The sequence below is a fragment of the Callorhinus ursinus genome, unplaced genomic scaffold, assembly GCF_003265705.2.
Source record: "Callorhinus ursinus isolate GAN/ISIS: 27379988/994484 unplaced genomic scaffold, GSC_fseal_2.0 scaffold41, whole genome shotgun sequence".
In the NCBI taxonomy this organism is placed as follows: domain Eukaryota; kingdom Metazoa; phylum Chordata; class Mammalia; order Carnivora; family Otariidae; genus Callorhinus; species Callorhinus ursinus.
Window position 1 is genome coordinate 1,306,848 of NW_027397103.1, and position 19,060 is coordinate 1,325,907.

At 52.5% G+C, this 19,060-nt stretch overlaps 1 protein-coding gene across 8 annotated transcripts in view; it reads left to right on the plus strand.

Annotated features, from left to right (window-relative positions):
- The window catches only part of CMKLR1 (chemerin chemokine-like receptor 1), a 60,268-nt gene that overhangs the window by 12,024 nt on the left and 29,184 nt on the right, over positions 1 to 19,060 (plus strand). For 2 of the 8 annotated variants that reach the window (XM_025889309.1, XM_025889308.1), the window contains exon 2: positions 4,538 to 4,642. The exons of 4 other annotated variants lie outside the window; for them this stretch is intronic. The gene's annotated coding sequence lies outside the window, so the exon portion shown is untranslated. Of the gene's footprint in view, positions 1 to 701; positions 792 to 3,160; positions 3,385 to 4,537; positions 4,643 to 19,060 lie in introns of those variants that run through there. 2 more of the 8 variants (XM_073880994.1, XM_025889314.1) reach the window with 2 other exon arrangements.

Consider the following 19,060-nt stretch of genomic DNA (forward strand, 5'->3'; position numbering starts at 1 on the left):
TCAGACCAGCTTGTGGTTCAGATAGGCCAGTGAGGAGGTGGCCAGGTTTGGGGTCTGTCTTCTTTTTCCAGTAAGAGGCCTGATCCCCAGCCTCCCTATTGGCAGCCCCTGCTTCCTTTCGAAGAGTGATCTTCCCTGTGGTTCTTGCTGTCTCTCTTCCTTCCTCCAAACTCCAGTGGTGGGAGGAGGGCTACTTGGCATTTTCTCAAGAAAGAAGGCTTAACTTAAACCAGGGATGCTCAGGCGGTGGGGTGTCAGGCACTGAGAAGCCCACGGGAGGAGTTCTTTCTTGGTACCCAGGGACCTTCTCTGGACTCTGCCAAAACTTCAGGGAATAGGTAAAGTTGACTTCGGGCAAGTCACGCCCCTCTCTGGCTTGACCCCTTCTGAGAGGTCCCTGTCTCCGTTCCCAGTCACATCTGTCTCTCCTGCTGGCCTGGGAGCTCCTTGAGGCCAGACTTGGGGTACTTACTCTCCTCTCTGTATCCTCAGTGGGTGCTTGGTAAATGTTCATTGAATAAATAATCAGGCCTTGGTTTTGCCATCTGTAAAATGGGATGGGTGAGTCGGACAAAGTCTCATCCCTTAGATGTTTCCTTAATTAACTCCTCTCAGTTGGCAAACCACTTTACTGCCATGATTTTCTTGAATCCTCACCATGGCTGCATGATAGAGATATTATTAACATGCCCATTTTACAGATGAGGAGACTGAGGCCTGGGGAGGGGTTCCGAAGTTAGACGTCCACGAGAGGCACTAGACCATCGTGGCTGCAGAGTGAGTTCGTTTGGGTAAGTTTGAACCTGGTCTGCCCCCTGCCAGTTGAGTGACATGGAACAAAGTATCTGTATGCTCCAGTTTCCTCACCTGTAAAATGGGACTATCATAAAGACTAAATGAGATCACGCACGTGGAACACTTAGCAGAGGGCCTGTCGTGTCGTAAGGAGCTCCAGAAACATTAGCTGTGATTCTCTGATTGTTCCTATACCACCTGCCATCTATACCTTTGACACCCATCCGAGCCAAATAGAAATTATTATTGATTTCTTTACCAGTGGGTTATTAATGCTCAGGTTCCCATCAGGGTACAAAAAAACCCCTCAACGCCTGTCTCACTCGCTTTGAGCTACACTGCATGAGCGTGATTATTACTGCCAGTAATCCCTGCCAGTTTCAAGGCTGCAGAGTAGACTCAGGGCTTCCCAAAGTGCTATCGTGGGAATGCTGGCATCGGAACCATCATGAATAATATCATTCATGCCGAATAATCATGAGTATTTCCTAAGGCTTCAGTTTGTGCCATCAGAATCCCCGAGGGCGAGGCGTGCGAGTCTGCATGTGGCGCCAGCTCCCCAGATGGTTCGGATGCACCCCAAAACTTGAGGGCCGCTGAGCTAGAGGATGTGAACATCTTTTCTGTTTGCCTTTTGTCCAGGTTTCTGGGTTGCTTATTGCACACAGAGGTTGATTTTTTTTCCTTTCTAAGCAAATATCTATGTACTTCTGTGAGTCTGCATGTCCTGTGTCAGCAGTTGAGGCCAGGAGGCCTGGTGCAGAAGTGAAACTTTATCTTGTAGCACCACAGAAATTCAGAGTGTGCTAGCCGTCACCCAGTGTGTGGGCTTTGGAATTATTTTAAGAAGCAGAACTCTTTTGTCCAATGAAAATATAGGGAGGATGGCGACTGGAAAATGGATACAAGGCATGTTATTCTAGTTGAAACAGAGGTGGAGGACTCTGGGCCGCCGTTCACAGAACCTCACTCTTAGAGCTTGGTGGGGCAAGTTGAAAATGGCAGATCTACTCCAGACTGATAAAAGACCAAACTTTTGGAGCTTTGTGGAATTTGCTACGTGAGCTTAGGCAAGGTCTTCTCACTCTGTGGCCATAAACATCTCATTTGTGAACAAGGAGGTTGAAGGTTGTATTAGTCAGGGTAGTAGCTGCAGTAACAAATAGCCCCAAACATGTATAATGGCTCAAACAAAACACTCGTTTAGGAGAAGGCAGGTGTTTCTGCATGGGGGGAGGTGCTCTTCCATGTGTGTCCCTACTGTCCCCTTGGACATCGCTCCTAATGAAAGAAAGCATGGAAGTGTGGCACGTTTGCTTCTTCACTGCCTTCTGCCACATGGGAGAACTAGTCCTGTGGCCAGTCTAGTCGCAAAGGAGGCTGAGAAATGGAGTTCCTGGCTGGCTGGCTCTCTCCCAATGTCTGCTATATGCTGTGGAAGGGGAGAATGGATTTTTGTGGACAGCTAGTTGTCTCTGCCACAAATTTGGTATCCTCTTGGGTCTCCCCTTCTCATGATTTTAAGTCTAAATTTTCATTAACATGGTGTTAACAAGGTGATGTTGGATCCACAAATACTTTCCTCACCTCAAGATAATCTCCATAAGATATACTGAGTAAATGCCCATGTTCCAGACCCATCACCATGGGTTTCCCTGGAACTTAGGCAACTGCCATTCTCTTTCCCTCCTGGAACAAGCACAACAATTTTATTGAGCACAGCACACTTCCTGAGCCCAAGGCTTTCATATCCAGTATCGCCCTACAGCCCTACCTAGAAAGGCTCCATGATTATCATCCCCATTTCATAGATGAAGAGAATGAGGATCAGAGAGGTAAAGGGACTTGCCCAAGGTCACATATCTCATAAGCAAAAGAGCTGGGATTTGAACTCAGAAAATCCTAGTCCTGTCTTAGGGTGGCATCGCACGTTGGATGTGTGTGTGTAAGCCCATATGCGTGCATGTGTGTGCATGCGTGCGTGTGTGCGCACGCATGTGTGTGGTTAGGGTAGGGGGTTTCCTTGGGCGGTATTCCCCCAGGGCTGGGCATGAGGAAGGTAGAGGTGCAGGAATCAGTGTCCATACCCTTAGCGTGGGCCGAGCTTGCCGGTCATAAGGCAGTTGGGTGGTTGTCCTAGCCTGGGGGAGCTCAGTATATCCAAGTATGACAGCCACTGACCAGAAGAAAGGGAGGGGGGGGGTAAGGATCTGGGCTCCTAGGTCTTATTCCAGAACTCATCCTTGTTCCCCTGGACCAGGTCTGGGAGGCAGGGAAGGCGCCCGCTGAGTTGGCTGTCACTTTGTGCTGCCTGTGGACCTCGGGACAGGCTGGTTTCCGGTAAAATTAGGAAACCCGTTAATTTGCTTCTCTTTTGGAACTTCTGGAGTTTTGCAGTGATGGGCACAACAGGATCGAGAAAGTAGAATTTCTTGCCCTGCTGGGTGGAATGGAGAGGTGGTAATTCTACCCAGCGCTATCCAAGAAGGAAAGATATACGTGGTCACAGACTCCACAGCCGCTTGCTCTAGCGTTTGGAGCCCATCTCTGCCTCCGAATCTCCTGTCACCTCATGTCCTCCTCTGTAAGGTGGGTGCGCTCTTAATGCCTCCTTCCTGGCATCATTAGGGAATAACGTGAGTTAATATACATAAAGCATGGCACGGCACATGGTCAGCCCAGTGAAGACATTTCTAATTTTATTCTTAGGAAAGCAGGCATGGAAGTCTGCCTTTGCGCATCTGGGTCCCTACGGCAGTCTGGCACCTCATGATTTTGGGTCCCCAGGTGGGAAAAAGTCATTTTGGCGCGTCTCTTGGCTTCATGCTTCGCCCTGTGGAGAGTCCTGGGCTGGGGGTGGTGGGGGAGGCTCAGGCCTTGTCCCATCCCTCGTGGCCACTCTGCAAGCATGGAAGTACCAGCAGCTGACTCAGCAGGGGGGTTAGTGGCTACGCAGGCAGCATGTCAGAATCAGTTCTGCTTTCTTAAGGTTCATGACTCGGGTCCTCTGATCCCAGCCCTGAGGACGGATCTTATGCAAGGAGATGGTTGGTTAGGGCAAATGGGGCAAGAGACCATGGCTAGCATGTTCAGGTTTTCCCTCTGGGAGCCTGGGGCCGGAAGACAAGAGAGCTGGGTTTGGCGCCAGCCACCTGGGTGAGCTCAGGTCAGCCCATACCTCTTGAGCCTCAGTTGCTCCCCTGTCTCAGCGTTGTGGAGAGCCCATCTGCAGCACTCAGGAAATGATCAGGGGTGACGATGAAGGGCAGGGGAACGTTCAGCATACACCCATCCCTTGTTATCCGGATTTGTTTGAACGGTTGTCAGAATCTATGAATTCTTGAGTATGAGCCTCCTTTCAGAGGCTCCAGGGGAGAATCCACCCCCTCGCCTTTTCCAGCTTCAAAAGGCTGTTCAGGGGCACCTGGGTGGCTTTGTCGTTAAGCGTCTGCCTTCGGCTCAGATCATAATCCCAGGGTCCTGGGATCGAGCCCCGCATCGGACTCCCTGCTCAACAGGAAACCTACTTCTCCCTCTCCCACTCCCCCTGCTTGTGTTCCCTCTCTTGCTGTGTCTCTCTCTGTCAAATAAATAAATAAAATCTGGGAAAAAAAAAAAAAAAGACTGTTCACACTGCTGGATCCACGGTCCCTTTCTCCATCTCCAAAGCCAGCAGCAGTGGGATGAGTCCTTCTCACATGGGATCGCTCTGACTTTCCTGGTTTCCTCTTTCATTGACAAGGACCCATGTGAGGATGCTGGGCCCACCTGGATAATCTGGGATAATATCCCCCATCTCAAGACCCTTGACTCAATCCCAGCTGCAGCGTCCGTTTTGCCATGTCAGGTAACGTATTCTCAGGTTCTGGGGGTTAGGACATGGGCAGGCATTATTCTGCCTACCACAGTAGGAGACATCTCGAACACTGATCTGTGTCTGTTTCCTGAGTTTGGAAATTGAGAGTTCAGATGGCTGCCATCGTAGTGACAGCTGGCTCAGCAGGGCATTTGACCAGTCAGAACCAATGTGAGTGTCAGCCACCCACGAGACTGTCCTGGGGTGTATGGGTGACCATCAAGCCTGACCGAGTCTCTGGGCTTTGGCGTCATTCAGGCTGCATTCAAATTCCTGCTCCACTACCCACAAACCCTGTGGCTCTGAGCAAGTGAGTCTTCTCATCTGTGAAATGGGATGGCAATCTGCCTTTGATAAGGGTGGTGGTTAGGAAGAAATGAAGGTGCCCAAGTTGAGTGTAGAGCATGGTGTCTAGAACCTGGTAAAGGACTCAACATGAACTAGTGATCCTCCTGGTGGTTGGGCCTCTACATCAGGCCCTGGTGATTTTTAGACAGGAGAACCCTTCTGTTTCTGCCCCGTGCTGGGGAGAAGTGCTAGCCTGGCTCATGGGCTGTGGGTACCCTCAAAGAAAGGGGGTTCATTGTTGGGAATGTGTGTGCCAACTCACACTTGAGTTGTGGGAGGGTGGTACCAGATGCCCAGCCAGACTTGTGTTCAACTAGAAGGTTCTCAGGCTCTGAGATGGCTCCAGGGAGGGGCTATCTCATCCCCTTGCTGCAAGACCCTGCAGCTCCCTGTTCTACCATGGGGCTGTTTCCTCCAATTCTGTCTGTTTCTGTTTCTAGCTCTGCTCCTGATTGCTCCACCCTCTCTGAGTTGTCTTTTGAAACAGCCCAAGTGGGCCCACTGGATTCATTTAGTCCCAGTGGGGTTCTGCTTTCTTCTGATAGATTAATCCCCTCTCAGTCTGGTACCTTCCTATCCAGTAGACCCAAGAAAAATCTTGAACTGACATTGAATCGAATTGACATTGAACTTGACATTGTCTAGTCCAGGGATGGAGCTCCAACACTCCTCACTCACAAGCCACGGCAGACAGGAATCTGTTTCAAATATTTATCTCTGTGGTTCAAACCACTCCAAAATGTGGTGGCTTGAAATGACTTCTTTGTTCACATTTCTGTAGCCGGGCAGAGTTCTGCAGAGATGGTCCATGTTTGTTCCACGTGGTATCCGTCAGATCACTCATGGGCTGCATTCAGCAAGGAGCTTGACCAGGGCGGGGCCAGTTAAGATGGCCTCATGTCTTGCTGGCACGCACGCTGCCTCTCCCCACGTGGCAGCACTCCCTGGACTTCTCTCCCTGGAGGCCCAGGGCTCTGGGAGAGTGACCAGGCCTCTTGAGATCTAGGCCTGGGGTTAGCAAGCATCACTTCTGCCACATTCCGTTGGTCACAGCATGTTACCAGCCCAGCCCAGACTCAAAGGGAAAAGCAAGAGAGTCCACCTCTTGATGGGGGGAGTGACGTGCATCTGTGGGAAGGAGGTGATATTAGGGCCCATCAGTGATGACAAGCTATCGACCACATTTGACCTTAAAATTCAATGGATGACAATGGTCATCTGAGATAATCATGTGTCATTCCTGAGTGTCTTAGTCTGTTGGGGCTGCTCTCACAAACTACCAGAGACTGGGTGGCTTGTAAATGGCAGAAACTCCTCATTCATAGTTCTGGAGGCTGGAAGTCCAGGGTCAGGGCGCAGACATGCTCAGGTTCTTCTGGGCTGCAGATGGCTGACCTCTCGCTGTGTCTTCACAACAGTGGAAGGGGTTAGGGAGCTCTCTTGGGTCTCTTTTATTATTTATTTATTTATTTATTTATTTTTTAAAGGTTTTATTTATTTATTTGACAGACAGAGACAGCGAGAGAGGGAACACAAGCAGGGGGAGTGAGAGAGGGAGAAGCAGGCTTCCCGCGGAGCAGGGAGCCCGATGCGGGGCTCGATCCCAGGACCCTGGGATCATGACCTGAGCCGAAGGCAGACGCTTAACGACGAGCCACCCAGGCGCCCTTGGGTCTCTTTTATAAGAGCACTAATTCCACTCGTGAAGGCTCCACCCTCATGACCTCACCTCCCAAAGACCCCGCCTCCCAACACTGTCACATTGGGAATTAGGACATCAACATATGAATTGGGGTGCAGGGGGGGCACAAACATTCTGACCATAGCTCTGAGTATGGGTTAGTCCACCCTTTCACTTCTCAGATGGAGAAACAAGCTTGAGAAAGGGAGAGGGACTTGTCTAAAGGAGCCCATGAAGGTAGTGAGAGAGTCAAGACAGAGCCTCCGTGCCCCCCCCACCAGGAATTACTGAGCACCTACTGTGTGCCAGGAGTGTGGGATCCAGGGAGAGACCAGCCCTGCCCTCAGGGGGCTCCCAGTCACGTGGGAAGACAAGTGTGTCAACAGAGTGGGGGTCCCTCTAGCTGGAAAGTTGGCTTTAATGGCCGGGCACACGGGCCCAATTGCTTCTGGGTCATGATCACCCAAGACATTTTCCTCCATCATCCGTTCATTACAGTAGGTGAACCCTGGCCGTTTGATTGAAAGCATATTGTCGGGGGGTTTTTTGTTTTTTTGTGTTTTTACAAATTTTATTTATTTATCTTTTTGAGAGAGAGCACTAATGGGGAGAGGAACAGAGAGAGAGGGACAAGCAGACTCTGCGCTGAGCACGGAGCCTGACTTGGGGCTCAATCCCACAACCTGAGCCGATACCAAGAGCTGAGCACTCAACCAACTGAGCCACCCAGGCGCCCTGAAAGTGTATCGTTAAATACATTCAGTGTGCAAAGTACTACAGGGGTAAAGAGCTTTGCTGGGGAAGTCCGGAAATAGCACCTCGAGAAGAAAGTGCGGATTTGAGCTGGCTCCAAGGATGAGTTGGCTTTGGAGAAGGCCTCTAGTTGGCTGGAGCAGAAGTTGGCCAGAAATAAAAGATATTTCAGGTGGCGAGAGCAGCATGAGCAGAGATTTGGAGGCTTGATGAGCCAGGGGTGTCTAGTGTGGTGGGCGGAAGCGGGGAGTGGCCGGAGGGAGTCTGGACGCTCTGCGGGGTCTTGAAGATCCCACCCAATTTTCTGGGTGGTCCAAGGCTGCCCTGTTTCACCAGAGCAGCATCCTGTTGTCCTGAGGCTCACTCTCTCCAAACTCAGTTGCTTTAAGCTCGAACATTAGAACAATTGAAGATTCCAGACAATCCCAAGCTAATTGAGTTTGAGATTCCAGCTTGGCAGAGGGCCTGTCGGTTTGTGGCTCTAATCTCCTGGGTTGTCTGGTCCAGAAACCAGCTCGGAGAAGAGAGTATTTCTTTGCACTGGTGGCTTTTGGGACTGAATGATGGATACCCTCTCCTCCCGTGCCTAGGACTTGCTGACCGATGTTAGGCGCAGAGCTTGGGGAGAATGAGGTGTTTCCTCCAGGGCTGAAGAAAGTTGATTTAGGCTGGCACCTGTGGTCAGCCTGGGACTTGTTTACTGCAGGGAGACTTTGCCAATGCCCCGTTGGAGCCAGACTGAGCCGGGCTGGGCACTGAGGAGTCCACAGGCCTCCCAGCAGCAGGGGAGGTCGAGCTGACTGGCGTCAAGAGAGAGTCTTCGGGGAGTGCCGGCAATTTGCAGCCTCTTTTATGGCAGAATTGACTCACAGGGGGCTTCTCCAACTGTCAGGGATTTGGGTCACGAAGAAAAAGGGCGTCCCTTGAGTCAGAATGGGACGGCCACCTGATGGGTAGAAGCAGAAACTCTGCCCGCTCACAGACCTGTTTTGAAACCCATTTCTGCTGCTCACTGGCTGTGAAACCCAGAAAAGATCACGTAACTGCTCTGTGCCTCAGTTTCCCCCACTGTAAATTGGGGCTCACCAGGGTGTTACACGGCTTACATGAGATCATGTGTGGCCCAGAGGTGGGGCTGAAAAGCACTGTGGCCTCTGCATGAGGGGGCTTGGCTCCAGTGGCGCAGAATGGTGGGGGGTGGGGGGACCAGAAGTCCCGAGCCAGGAGGGGCTGGGAAGTGCCAAGTGTGGACCATGCCAGGGTCATGCTTTGCCCCACGCTTTCCCCTCCGCTTTCTGCCTTGGCCCGAAAACATGGCAGGACTGGATGGGGACCTTGAATCGTCAGCCTCTCTTCTCCTGGGGGATGCGGGGCCTGTCTGGCCTCAGTGGGCCTCTCTTTTTCTGGTACCCCCGCACCACCACCACCCGTGAAAAACCTCAGCCATGAAGGAAATCAGGAACAGGGCTCTGGGGAAGGGCAGGGCGGCTGCCCGGAGCCTGGCTGGGCGATGCCTCTCACCTCGCCCTCACCGATTCCTGGCGGGCCTGACGGTGAGGCCGCTGCACCGGCTGGGGCCCCGGGCCTCCTCCCCATCCCGCCCGGCTGGCCCCAGCTCCATGCTCTCTGTTCGCTCCACGTTCTCAGCCCTCTCCCAGAGCTGGCATCTCGCGTTTGCCGGGAAGCCAACATCACGCAAAGTTCCTCCTTCTAAGAGTTTCTTGGGCTCTGTCCCCTGCCCTGGGGGACAGGTGGCTTCCACTGGCTGAGTCCCTGCTGGGCTTCTGCCCTGTCCCACTTCCCGTCTTTCAGATTGTCTTCTGGGGCCAGTAGGCAAACCCCAGCCTGTTTGCAGCCATACTTTTCTGTCCAGGGTGAGGCTCAGAGAGGTTGGTCGGCTGCCTAAGGTCACACAGCTGCTAGCCAAGGGAGACGGGCCCCTGACACCAACTCCTCTACCTGCCTGCGCCCGTGACTGCACCCCGCACCCCGCATGGCTCTTCTTCCTATTTTCCTGGCCCCTTTGTCCAGAGTCTACATACCCTCCTCCTTTGTGATTTCTAGGCCTTTCTGCCTTACCTCTGCCTCAGACCCTCCCTATTCCAATTAGGTCTATCTCTTATCTCTTCTTCCTTTTTTTCTTTTTTAATCAAATGCCCCATTCCATCAGAAGCCGGTTTTCGTCCAAATGTCCAGTTGAAAACCAAAGCAATCAACTCTTTCACACTGAGGTATTTGCAGCTGATGACAGCTCGCGGGAGCAGGGCTTTGTGAGCACAATGGCTTAAATCAGCAGAGAATGTCTGTGCTGGTGGACATCCAGGCGCTGTGGACACAAGGTGAGGGGAGCTTCTCGGCCAGGGATCTTCCCAGAGGCAAGCCAGCGGCAGGCCCGTCCTGCTCCAGAGACCCGAGGACAGGCGGTTAGAGTCAATTCCATAGAAGTGTGTATTTCTAACTTCCTCACACCTCCACCAGAGAGGGCTTCTCTGTTCTTTTTCTTGTAGATGGAGGGGTTGGAATTGAGTTGCTTTTTTTTTTTTTTTCTTAATGTGACGAAGCTGCACTTTAGCATAGCTTGGAGAAACAGGGCTGGCCTGGGAGGCCGTGGGGACAAGCGTCACAATCTTGGCACACATCATATCTACCAGAGCCTGGGGGCAGAGGTGCTTGCCATGGCCGTGTCCTGGCTCCTGGATGAGGAGTCTGGTGTCCCTGTCACCCTTCACTGAACTAGGAAAACTGTCTTCCCCTGTGCGGGCATTGGCGGGGAGCAGGGAGCGGGGAGAGGCCGGGCGGTGCCGGCTGGGCCAGTGTGGGGCGAAGCCCGCGTGGTCCAGATGTGTCTGGAGAGGCAGAGGGGCCTGGCCGGTGGCATTTCTGGAATCCCACTGCCTGATTTCACATTCCTTGACTTCCTAGCTATGCGGCCTTGATTTCCTTATCTGTAAAATGGGGGCGAGGATGACACTGCCTCATAGGGTTTTTGGGGTGGGGAGGTGGATGTAGGGGAGGACACTTTTGTGTTTTATCTTTTTTTTTTTTTTTTTTTTTGGTATTTGCCACAGGCAGCTGTTTAAAGGCAAGAATCTGGAATGGGGCGTCCACACACTGGGTGCACACAGATCTGTGGCCTGGTGCTCAATACATGCACAAGTGTTTGCAGTTTTGCCACTAGCAGGCTGGCCCGGTCCAGTCTGTGTCCCTAGTGATGGGGGGCTTTGGTAGGAAGCTCTGCCCCTTTCTTTTTTCTTGCGGAGGGGCTTTGGGCAAGTTGCTTCACCTCGTTGAAAGCCATGTTCTCAAAAACTCGGGGTGCATTGCAAGGGGCGTTGAGAGGGTGCAGGGGTGAAGTCGAAAGAGCTCCTGGCTCCAGGGCAGCGATATGCTTCTGGAACCATCTGAAACCATCTTTCTGGGGATCATCTGGCTCCTCCAGGGGTGGTGGGGGCTGGCTAGTTTCTCTCCTCGGTGTCATATGGAAATGCTGCAGGCATCTCGGGACATTCCAGTTCCTGAGGGGGCTCTGAAACTCGTGGGGTTCTGGGCTCTGTCCCCAGACGTGGGGTGCAGAGCCAGGCCACTGTGAGGAGCTGGGGCAAGTCTGGCTGGCCCCTGTCTTCTCGGTGTATATCCCTTCTCACTCTCCCTCCTCCCCTCTCCTCTCTCCTTTCTTCTGTAGCCAGTGTTCTAAGTCTTCCAGAGGTTGAGTGGAGCCTCTTTGAGCAAAAGCAAGCACTTACCTCGAGGTGAGAGAGGGTCCCCGAGGCTCCAGGTGCTGGCTGGCCTCTCTCGGTGGCTTCTTCTCTCTGGGAGTTGGCTGAGATAAGATGCCATGATAAAAAGGTGTGGGCCTCAGTTGTCCAGGAAACCTGCCCCGGGCACCCCACAACCTTGCGCCCTGCACATCGTGGGCAACCCACAGCTGTTAGTGAGGGGATGCCCAGGTGAGCCCCAACAGCAGAGGGGCACGCCCACACACTCTGGAGACCAGGATCTGGAGCATCTCCTGAAGATCCCTTCCTTCCCTTCGGGAAAACCAAATCCTCACTGACGTTATTTTGAGGTTGTGTGCCTATTTTTAAAATGTAAAATTATTTTGAGGGCGTACGCTTTGTTTAAAAAAGAAAAAAAGCATGGGAATTTTGCATTCAGCGCCATAATATTCCCCTGCATTTAAAGACAGAAATTGCGGCCCTCAGAAATCTTTGGGTCAGCTCCGCGGAGGGGACCTTCATCTGTGTTCTGGCTTTCTGTCTCTGTGGCTCATTCAGAGAAATTTGGGATAGGAAATGCATGGATTGTCAGGTTTGAGGGGGACACTGACAATTGAGTCTTCTTCCCTACCCCCCCATCTCTCCACTGTGTATTGAAGAAATAGGCACAGAGAGGTTAAGTGACCTGCTCAGAGTCACACAGCTGGTAAGCAGCAGAGCTGGAGTTTGAAGCCAGAAGCCAGACAGCTTTAACCGCAACACTTGCAAAGATGCCACTTGGGTGAGTCCTGTTCCCCTCTACCCTGCTGCCTAGCTGGGGCTGGGCAGCTGGGGCAGTTTCCTGGACAACTGAGACCCACTTCCTTCCAGGGCATCGCCTCTGGTCACAGTCAGCTCCCAGACGGAAGAACCACTAAGAACCCAGCTAGCACCTGGGCCGCGAGGACCCTCCCACCGGGCACAGGGAAGGTTTTGCACAAAGATGCAAACTTTAGGATTCCCCAGCTGGAGTCCTGGACCTCTGGTCTGGGCTGGGTCCCTCTAGAGGAAATAGCCTGTGTGCCTTTCGTCTGAGGCACTTGGCCAGCCTCTCTCTCCAGGTGGTTTGGCTTTTGCCAAGTGTCTAGCCCTTGGCTCCGGTGCCACTCTCTGTGAGCCAACTGTGAGTTGGCAAGGATCTGAGAACTCATTTCCAGAAGAGGAAACTGAGGCCCAAACATGGTGTCAGAGAAAGAAGCCTGGTGTCTGGTCCTGTTTCTCCAGCCGTGTTGGCTCATTTGCTCAGGCAGGGCCTATGCCCTGAACCCAGCTTGGGCTGAGTCTTCCCTGCTGGACCAGAGGGTGCCTTCTAGCTCAGGGTCGCCTGGAAGATCCACATGCTCATGGCTCGGAGAAGGAAAGGCTTTTGTGTAGGTTCTAAGAAAATTAGGAGCAGAGTGGGTCTAGAAGCCATGTCGCCTACCTCCCACAGCACCTTGTTCATTCCTCAGTTTCCCCAAGGCAACATTCAAGGCTCAGGGTTTGGACGGGAAAGACAGAGCGGCTCTTTGAAAGGTCTCAGTTTCCCCTGATGTCAAACAGAGAGACTGACAACCCTAGCCCACTGGAACCTGTACGTGGTCAAAATTTTTGTTTTTGTTTTTAAAGATTTATTTGAGAGAGAGAGGTAGGCACAGGTGTGGCTGAGGAGGCCACACGATTGGAAAAGACTGGGCCCTGGGCATGGAGGGGAAGGTTCCAGCAGCTAGAGCCAGAGCGGGACTGCAGAGCAGCGAATGCACCTGGCACATTGTAGTTGCCCATGATCGTTCAGCACACAACAACTCAGAGTCAGGGCAGTGGGCGGGGAGAGAGAAGACTGGGTTCTGAGTTGGATATCTGTTTCCCCAAAGCAGAGCCTGAGGCAAGGATTTAGGTAAATGTGAGGTACCGAGTAAGTTCTCTCAGGCAGGGTTGAGATTAGGGGGAGGTGAGTGAGACAGAGTCATGCAAGTTCAAAGTTGGGGTCCATCTTTGTTTAAAACTGTGATATTTTGTTCATCGTGCATTTTACGCATTAGTTTCGATTTTTAAAAAAATACGGAACTAGGCACACCTGGGTGGCTCAGTCGGTTAAGCGTCTGACCTTTTGGTTTTGGCTCAGGTCACGATCACGGGATTTTGAGATGGAGACCTGCTTCCAGCTCTGAGCTGAGCTGGGCGTGGAGCCTGCTTGGGATTTTCTCTCTCCTCTCCCTCTGCCCGCCCCCACCCGCACCCGCCCCCGCCCCCGCCACTCGCATGCCTTCTCCCTCTCCCTCTAAAATAAACAAATTTTAAAAATATGGAACTAAAATATTATTTATTTTGATTAGTGAATTTGGGAGCACAATCTGAAATTTGCGTTCAAGGACAGAGCAGGGGAGGAACTCAGCAAGGAGGTGGTCTCAGGTGGAGACTAGTTTCAGCCTGGTCCCATGGGGCGCTCTGGAGCCTGAATTGTACTCCATGTCAGCTGGGGAGAGGCAGCCCCTGCTTAGCTCTGGGCAGTTCTCAGAAAGGACCAGCTGTGAGCATCTGGTATTGTTTGTAGCTATGGGACGGGTGCCCTCAGCCAGGAAAGGGGATCTGAGCCGGGCACCAACATCTACCACAATAGTCTGTTTTTCTTTGAGGGATGGCAGTAAAAAAAAAAAAAAAATTGAATCATGTATAAGTGCTTTTGGCTGTTGGACTGTGTTTCTTTGGCTCTGAGTATGCTGAAGCTTCCAGGACCCAGTTCTATTCCTGTTACAGACTGGATGAATGTGTGAATGCTCTGGAGCGGGAAGGGCATCCTGGGTTGGGGACGGGAAGGTGGGCGGAGCTGGTGTGGATGTGGGCATGGCCCATCTCAGATGCGGGCTCCTTTCCTGGGAGGGGGGGAGCAGGGGACGGGAAAGCCCAAGCGGGTTAGGTGTCTGTGATCCTGGCTAAGGAAGGAAAAGCAGAGGGGGGAGGAAGAAGACAGGAGGAAGGAGAGGGCTTTGCCCCCGGGTAGGCGGGCATGTAGTGAGGGTCCTCTTCCTAAACTGGAAAGCTGAAGGAATGGTAGGCTCTCCAGGCCTGGGATATTTAGTCCTGAGTCCCAGGGCCCTGGAGACAGCTGGGCTTCTTGGTGGAACTCAGGAGAAAGTGCCACCAACCAAGTGTGACATGCATCCCAGGCCTCGGGGGGGGGGGGGGGGGGCGGCGGGGGGGGGGCCCCCGGCCCCCACCTTCCCTTTGGGATTTTTTTTTTTTTTAAGATTTTTTATTTATTTATTTGACAGAAACACAGCGAGAGAGGGAACACAAGCAGGGGGAGTGGGAGAGGGAGAAGCAGGCTTCCCGCCGAGCAGGGAGCCCGATGCGGGGCTCGATCCCAGGACCCGGGGATCATGACCTGAGCCGAAGGCAGATGCTTAACGACTGAGCCACTCAGGTGCCCCCCCTTTGGGATTTTTAAGGTGACACCAGGGTCCATATGTTCTTGCTCAAATTCGGCTTCTGCTGCACACAGTGCCTGCGTGTACACCGTCAAAGTTTTAAATCTGAACTCGATCTGCACCCGCCTACTCCAGCTGTGTTCCTTGGACGTGCAGAACTCTCGTCCGCTGAGCCTGGACATCTGCTCTGCTTCGGCCACCCTCACTCGTCCTTCCAGTTTCTCTTCTCCCAGGTAGCCTTGCCTGACCTGGCAGCTGCGGTGGGAGACATGCCCGCGTGTTCTGCCAGCACGCGGGGCTCTCTGCCTCGTGCTTCCCTCACTGTGTGCCTCCCCTGCCTGGCTTCTCGGGGTTTCTGAGGAGTGGAAACTGTATCTTTGTATCCCCCAGCTCTTTGCCTGGTGCCTGGCGGATCAAGCGTGCTCAGTAAGGTTTATTGAACGTATAAAAGAGAAATGTGTCGTCTGTCCTCAGATATTTATACCTTAGTGTGAAAGAAGCTCTGGGAGGAGTTTTGTTTTGTTTTGTTTTTTTATCATCAGACTCCCTTATGACTGACTATACCACGTTCAGATCTGGGGCAGTATAATCATATGTCATGTAATCATAAGATCATAATCCTATTCAATAACATACTCCTCTTATTTAATCCTCATACCACCACTATGAGGTATGCACTGTTACTGCTCCATTTTACAGATAGGAAAAGTGAGGCACGGGCCATTTAAGCCACGAAGAGTTCTCATGTGGTGAGTGGCAGAGCTGGAATTTGAACTCAGGTGTTCTGGCTGCAGAGCCCGCTCCCTTCCCCGTGGTGTGTGGAGCATGGGTTTGGGTTCAAGTCCTGGCTCCTCCATATTGTAGCTGCGTGACCTTAGGCGAGTTGCTTGGCCCCTCTGAGCTTCTGTTCCCTCAACTGTGAGATGGGGGTGGGAATCAGGGCCGTTGGAAGGCTGGAACAAAGTAAAGGATGGGAAGGATCCTGAGGGCTGACTGGTGGTTCCCACGGCTTGCTTGTAGCTATGCACTGCGGGGGCCCTTGGAAACCGGCACCGGTGGAGCCATTGCCAGGGTTCTTGGTCGACGGGTGAGGCAGCAAGGAGCAGGGAGACCAAGACCCCTCTGTCAGCCACTTGGGGCCCTCCCTCTGGGAGGTGAGTTGGGAAGAAGTGAGAGCTCCACAGAGGGAGATAAGGACTCCAGCCTGGAAGTGGGACGGGTACCATGTTGCCTGCCAGGATTTGTTTGTTGTTCATGAGCAATGGGTGGAAAATCACCCTGGATTCTCTCCTGAGGGGATAGGAAGGCTAGGGCCAGTCCACAGAGGGGAGAGCTTTCTCTGCACCCCGGGAAGGTGATCACTGATTTATTTCAAAATGGAATAAAAACAGAAAACAACTTTCAGTAGATCGTGGCTTGGGGCTGCTCATGGCTGCCCAGCCAGGTCCAGAACATGACTCCTCAGGAGCTCAGGCTCCAGCCTCTGAGATGGAGACAGCTCTGGAAAAAGTGCCAGTTGGGCCCGTCACTGCCCGGTTCTCTGGGGAACCTGCCTCCTCCAGCCTGACTGGCTCCTTCTCTGGGAACCCACAGGGTCCAGATCGACCCCGTGGAGCTGGCAAGGGGGCTTTGGGCACATATCTGTCTCTTTCATACCGTAGAGGGTTTCATACAGCTGCCGACCCGTTCCCCATCCCTGACCCCCACGATGGCCCTGTGCATGACTGCTCTCTCCCTCTGATAAATCTGGAAACTGAGGACCAGAAGCTCGAACAGCTGGGACGGTTGGGATAAAAACGGAGACTCTCCGACGTCCTGTGACACCTCCTACCCCAGACATGGCTTGGGCTCTCTGTGGACTGACAGTCTGAGTGGCTCTGAAGCATCTTCTTGACGGATTAAAACACAGCCCAGCCAGTGCAAAGGGAGGGCTGAAGTCTTGTTTGCTCATCATAAAAGACAAGGGCTGGAGAGCCCCAGACAGTATTAGGAACGAGTAGGAAATGATACACACACAACATGATTGATTACAATATTGTAACACACATACAATAATGAACTATAGTAGTAGGAGACTAGAAACAAGTCAAATGCTCAAGCCTGGGAGACTGAATCAGTAAATAACGGTAAATCCCAAAATGGAATACTATGCAGCCATCAAAAAAGGATAGGTACTTTTTCTACATACTGATGTGAAACTATCTCCAAGGTGTATTGTCGGGTAAGAAAGACAAATTGCAAAGTAGTGTGTGTAGTATACTACCTTTCACGCGAAACGGGAGAGAAATTAGAATATACATTCGTATTGACCCAAAGAAACCGTGGAAGGGGATAGGAGAAACAAAAGTAAAGCTGATAGGTACAGAAGGGACCGGGCAGGGTGGGAGCAAGGATTTGCATCCTAACTTTTTAATAATTTCAGAGGGTTTTGAACGGCACCAATTAGATGGGAGTTGTGTTGCCAAGTCAAAAATTTGAGTTACAGAAGCCAAGTGAGAATCGTGCACAAATGCCCGTTAGACTAATAATAAGAGTTATTATGAAGTATTATTTAAACTGTAATGCTGGTGACTTTTTACCACCATTACCCCCTTGACCATCATATGAACACATGTGGGGTTTTAAACCTAGCTTAACCTGACTCCAGCTTCCTCAGTGTCCCAAGGAGAGGGTTCTTCTGGCTCACTTTGAACCTAGCCTGAGAGGGTCCTATTTGGGTTTTATGCAGGGCCCACCCGTCCCTCTAACGTCCACGTCATCTTGGTGGCCCCCTGTGGCCGTGGTCGAGTCAGGAGACTTGCTTGTCTCATTCCAAGAGAACCCTTGAACTCTTAAACCCTTGGTGAAATGTTTATAGGAAAAAAATGTGTCCTTGTGGGCCCTCCCTGATGCTAATATCCAATGGACAGAGAGACTCTCTAGAGAAGATAATGACTGAAAACCCCTATACTCAGTTGAGAAAACAACCTGATAGGGCTTTTAGCCAGTCTCTGCCAGGACCTCCCCAAACACCGCTCCCACCCCACCACCAAACAGCCTGTGTGTTAAATGGTACTTGCTGTTTCCTGGTAAAATTAGCCGAAGACATGGACGAGCTCCCATTGCATATTCTGATCAGCATGTGGTCCCCGGTTGCCAAGTGGCTCCAGCTTTCCGTCCCAGAGCAGAGGCCCCTCACGTTTCTATGGGGCTCACACCTTGCTCCTAGCTCTCTGATCTTTGGGAATTTTGGAAATAGCCCAAGGCTGCCTTATTATACTCTTAAGCATGTGCCTAAATACAACAGAATATGCCCACATGCCCTCTACTCTCCGAGCTGCTTTGGACCACCCCCCAGAAGGATGGCTGTTCGTGGGGCCCCTCCTCAGCCCACTCTGGGTGGGGGGGTGGGAGGGTCTGTAGGGCCTTCCTGGACCTTCTCAGGAGTTGGGCAGAGAGGTGGCTTTCAGCCTTTTCCCCTTTTGTCTGACTCTGAATCTCTGTATTTGCCCTGTCTTAGTCTTTCTCCCTGCTCTCACCTTTTAGCTGCTTCCATTGCCCTCTCTGCCGACTCTGTCTCCCTATTCCTGTCTCTCCCTGTCCCTCTCCCCCCTGTTCACCTGTGTCTTCTTCCCTCTGGGTTTACTTGGCTGCCCTGCCCTCCTCCCATCTCCTGTGTCCACCACGGTATCATCCCCTGCTCCCTCCTCCCCACTGAGATTGCCGGGGGGGGGGGGCCCACAAAACCCCCGCCCTGCTGGGCCTGCAGTGGAGAGGACTCTTCTCGCACTCCTGCCCCCCAGAGCAGCAGGGCAGGGCCAGCTTCATGGGTGGGCCACCAGGGCAGCCACACGGGCCTCAGAAGGGCCTGAGCTTGGTTTAACACCCCGAAGTTGCCATCTTAAAATCCTTAGTCCTTTTTGAATAAGGGGCCTGCGTGCTCACTTTGCACAGGGCCCCGCAAGGTACGTGGCCTGGGCTGAGGGGCGTGGCCTTCCTGGGAGGGTCCAGTTTCTGGGCGAGCCACTGCTCCTCATCCGCCCGCCAGTAACCACACCCGGACGTGCCCCCAGCTTCCAGGGCGCTCCCTCCAAGCGGTTGTCCTGCAACAACAGAAGGTAGTTGCCAGATTCCTTCCCATTTTTGCAGAGGAGATAAGCCAGGGCTCAGAGAGGCCAAGTCCCTTGCCCCAGGGCCCACAGCTTGCGAGCCTGGACTAAAGAGAGCGGCCTCTCAAATCCAGGCTTTCAGGCTGAGACTGCAGGGCCCCCGGCAGGCCCCCTTCTGTCTCTGAGCCAAGCCTCAGTCTCTACATCTGTGGAGGTGGTGGGAGTAGCCATCCCTGTGCAGAGCCAATGGGTACCTTAAACCCCGGAATATTCTGGGTACAGGCGCCTGGCACGTACCTTTTTACATGGTAGCCCCGCCTCTCCGAACCTCTGTTTTCTTGTCTGCCAAGTGGGGGTCATGGGACTGTGAGGACCCA